General features: G+C 57.0%; 1 protein-coding gene across 3 annotated transcripts in view; it reads left to right on the top strand.

The window, feature by feature from the left end:
* The first annotated feature begins 268 nt into the window (after positions 1–268).
* Positions 269–4,182, top strand: part of FAT1 (FAT atypical cadherin 1) — a 125,361-nt gene continuing 121,447 nt past the window's right edge. For 2 of the 3 annotated variants that reach the window (XM_025886264.2, XM_073902339.1), the window contains exon 1: positions 269–622. The gene's annotated coding sequence lies outside the window, so the exon portion shown is untranslated. Of the gene's footprint in view, positions 623–3,165; positions 3,391–4,182 lie in introns of those variants that run through there. The other variant, XM_073902340.1, reaches the window with a different exon arrangement.

Below are 4,182 nucleotides of genomic sequence, written 5' to 3'. Positions count from 1 at the left end.
CCGGGGCAGCTCCGGTGCCGAGTGCGAAGAACGCCAGCGCTCGGCAGAGCCGGGGAGACGCCGCACGGTGGAGAGGGATACACGCCTCCGGGTAGACAGCGCTGCGGCACTGGAGGCCGCCCCAGCCCCGAGCTCGCCCGCTGCTACTGTCGAGGAGGCGGACCCCGCAGGAGAATCCCGTCCGCGCCGCGGGGCGGGGGGCGAGGCGGGGCGCTGACGTCACCTCCCCTCCCCCACCTTCTCCAAGAGGGAGGGAGTGGGGAAAGAGGCAGTGATCCGCCGCAGTTCCCGGCCGCAACTCCTAAACTCGGCGGCTTGCTGCCTGGACATGTCCTGACAAACTTGGCTTCTCCTCGGCCCTATTCCGTAGCCCTAGCGCACTCTGATTTCGCCTCCTCTTAGTGCTCAACTTTCCACCCAGGACGGGAGCCTCCGGAGATGTGGCCACCTGGGTCCGGGCAGCACGGGCGGATCGCACTCTCGTTGGGGACATGCTGAAGATCGGAGGGAGGCAAAGTTGGTACTTCAGATACGGCTTTTAACAAATATCCAAATTGCTTGGGGATTACGGAGCTGCCGAGGACTTTAAAGCCAGCACCCAACGACTCGAGTGCCTGGACTGGTGAGTTCTTTGTTTAGTATAAGCCTTTTGTATTTAAGTTTAAACGTAAATGAAATTACGTGGGGTGTTTGGCCCTGAGCTAGTGCGGGGAAGCGTGTGCATCCTCCAGGCTTTCTGCCTGGCGAGCCGCACGCCCCTCTGGTTGTACATGGCTCGGGAATGGAAAGATCAGTCTGCACAGGTTTTGGAATTCATAAAATACATACATACCACTGTTCAAAAGAACTTGAAAAGCTATGCTGTTTGTGCGTTATTTTGAATGTAACTTATTATAGAAATGGTGCCCAGGGAGGGCGCAACTCGGGGCCGCGCGATCTGCAGTGGCGCAGCGCCCTCTAGTCCGGACACCCGGCAAGGCGCGCGGTCCGTGCTGGGTTCCGCGCGCGGACAGAGAACTTGGACCTGCCGGGCGCTCCTGGGACGTGGGCGTGAGCTCGCAAGCCTTCACTTACCACCCACTCCGGCCCATTCGCTATCTAATTTTCAAATACTAGCTTGGGTGGACTGGTTGGAGAGGCGGTGCTGGAGGAAAGCGTTTTTGTTTTCGGGAACCGTCCCCTATTCCCCTAATTTCCAAAAGCCTTTGGGGACAGGGTTAGGGAGGGCCAACAATCGAAAGGACAAACGTGGAGCTTGAACTACATTTCTCTTTCTTGTGAAGGTAATTCGATGGTAGCAAAGAGGCATCTGTATTTCGTTTCGTTAGGGCTAAAGGAGCAGAAAAACGAGACAGCTCCAGAGTCTGAAAATCTCCATCTCTGGCTCTCGGCTGTTCCTGTGGCGAAAAAGTGCAACTTCTTCCAGGCAATTAGCTTTCGCAGTGAGCCTGGAAAATCGGGATTCCCAAACAGATGTTTTAGTTCGAGTGAGGGCTTTTACTTATTAATGAATGGTAATTTTCTTCAGGAATTTTTTTGTGTGTGTGTGCCGTTTAAGACATCTTGTGATTTTACGTTACGGGATGATGTCTTTTTACTTTTTACTGCTCTTCTTTCCCCTCCAACTCTCCCTCCCTCCCCCAGCAAACTGATGGCGTCTGTGATTTATTGAATTAGAATTCGGCAAGGGGCGCAAACCGGTAGAGCTTGGAGATCAGGTCACCTATTTTCGAGGTGTTCCGAGTATAAAATTGACCTGTAACTCCAGGAGCACTTTGCGCATTTATGGCCATGGCCAAGTGTTTGGATGATGGTGTTTGCTGGGTGTGTGAATTTATCTGTATTCCAAATCATGGGCAGGGAATACACCACATACTCTTGGTGCTACGAATCAGCACATTCATTCTGCAGGCATTATTTTTCCTTCGCAGCCATAACCTGCTAGACACCTTTATTTTTTCAAACACCTTCTTTAGGATGGTTTAAGAAGACACTGCATTAACTTTGAACCAAGGAATTTCTCTCTTTAACCCTAGACTCCCTCGCCCGCATCTGCCTCGCAGTTCCCCCCTGCAGACCCCTCCACCGGTTCCGGGGAAATCAGATCTCTTTGTCCTCACAGTGTTAAATGTTCGAGTCCCACAAACTTTCCGAGGTCATGTCCGCCCTCTTCTCTGGGCTGTTTTCCAATGCCCAGGAGCACGCCGGGCTTCGGCCAAGGCTCAGCTGTGTGGAGCCCGCGTCTGGAGATTTGCTGGCGCTGAGGATGGGCTCAGAGCCTCTGGACCCCGGACTGCGCGCTCGGGCTTTGGGGGAGGCTGGGCTTCCCGGAGCGGGGCGTCCAGACGCCCGGGGCTTCCCCTTCTCCCTAGGGAACTTGTAGTTTCACGTTAGACTGGGTTCACAGATTGTGGGGTGGACTTGCCGGCTGGGAAAGCGCACCAAGGCGGCACAGCAGCTTTTTGTCCCGCAGACGTGGGAGTCTGGGTTGTCCGCCGGAAGAGGCCGGCGTTGGGGTTCGTAACCAGGGTCGGGGAGGTTATGGGGTTTAACTAGCTCTGCACAATGAAGAGGCGGAGGAAGCGCTTTCATTTTCCCTGGATCTTCATGTAGACTGAAGAAGGAAGTAGATCCGATCTAACTGCATTCCTTTTGAGACCTTTTGGAAGATTTTATTCCACCGAGCAATTGCAGACCCAGAACAGAGGCTTTCAAATGCAGATATAGGAATTCCCTGAAGGTTCTAGAGAATCTAAAGGGAGCCGGGGGAAGCTTTAGTAGCCTTAGCTGGCTTTTTTTTTTTTTTCTTTTTTAAAGCTAAACTGTTTACCCTTTCCAGAAACAGAAAACATTCCATACTAATTCCCTGCACAAATCTGTGTAATAGCCGTAACTAACAGCCGCACTAGAGCAAGCCCCACACTGTTCCTCGGAGTGTCGCAAGATCACCCTGGACACTCGCTTGTCTCCTCGGGAGGAATTGGCGGCTGTAGCGGCAGGGGATCACTGACCGGTGGCGGGGAGTCGTTGCCCGGGACCCGCGAGCTCAGAGTCTGGCCGCCAGGGAAAGTCAGATCGAGTTTCCGCGCGGGAGAAACGAGCGCCGGCGCTCGCGGGCGTGGCTGCGGGCGGAGGGATATATTCCGTGCCGGGCGCGTGAGGCGCCGGTGCCGAGCCGGGCGGCCTCGGAGCGGGGTGCGCGGACGACGAGCAGTGGCCTCGGAGCGGGGCGCGCGGAGAGCGAGGGAGGGCCGCCGACACCATGCGGACCCGCCGGCCCAGTGAGGCCCCCTGAGGCCCCCTGAGGACCCGGCCCCTACTCGGGGGTGCGCTGAGGCGACGAGGCGCGCGTCCTCGAGAGCGCCGCTGCCGCTTGGGGCCAACTTTGCTGTAAGTTTGCTGGAAACGAAGTTGGGGCTGGAGGGCGGGTGAACGGGGGGCGCAGCGAGGCGCCGGGGCTGCCAGTGCGCGGCCGGGGCCGGAGCTGTCTGTGCCCGGGAGGCATGCAACTTGCTGCTTCGGGGTGGCGGACTTTGGGCTGCATTGGTGCGTTTCCCTCGCTGTCCAGCCCAGGACCGCGCTCCCGTGGGTGCTCTGGGAAATGGGATGCAAGCAAGCTCCGCTGGAAGGTGGTATAGTGCGGCGGCGCCTGCCCACTTGAAAAGTTCGGGACGGGCTCGGGATTCGGACTTCTCTGGGAGGACGCGGGGGCGGAGGGGTGGGAGGGGGATAATTTGCAACGTGAACCGAATGGTAATTTTCGAGCCGAGTGCTGCTGCGAGCCGGCTGCAGGCTGCGGCGGCGGCCCGGGCTGCAAGGGTCTGGTCCTGGAGCCATTGCTGGAACTCAAAGCGGCGGCCGTGGCGCGGGGGTACGGGGCGGCCGGAGGGCGAGGACTTCCGCTGCGCCCGGGAGCTTGGAAACTTCACCGCCGCGCCCCGCTCGCTGTCCCCGGTAACTCTCGTGCCTGCTAATGACTTAACTGATCTCGCCCCTAGGTTAATTCTTCCAATTTATGAGAGAGTCCCAGCGTAGGTGAGATGAAAGGAGAGGCCAGTAGCCAAAGAGATGGGATCTTTGAAATGGAGTCCCAGAGTTCTCTTAGATGTTTTGTGCCCCGAGGGAGCGCTGCTCTGGGGGTTAAGTACTAACTGGTTGAATGTAGATAGAATAGGTGCGATT

This window comes from Callorhinus ursinus, unplaced genomic scaffold (genome assembly GCF_003265705.2).
Source record: "Callorhinus ursinus isolate GAN/ISIS: 27379988/994484 unplaced genomic scaffold, GSC_fseal_2.0 scaffold17, whole genome shotgun sequence".
Taxonomy (NCBI): domain Eukaryota; kingdom Metazoa; phylum Chordata; class Mammalia; order Carnivora; family Otariidae; genus Callorhinus; species Callorhinus ursinus.
Note: the sequence above shows the minus strand (reverse complement) of the source record. Positions and strands in the feature narration are given on the sequence as shown.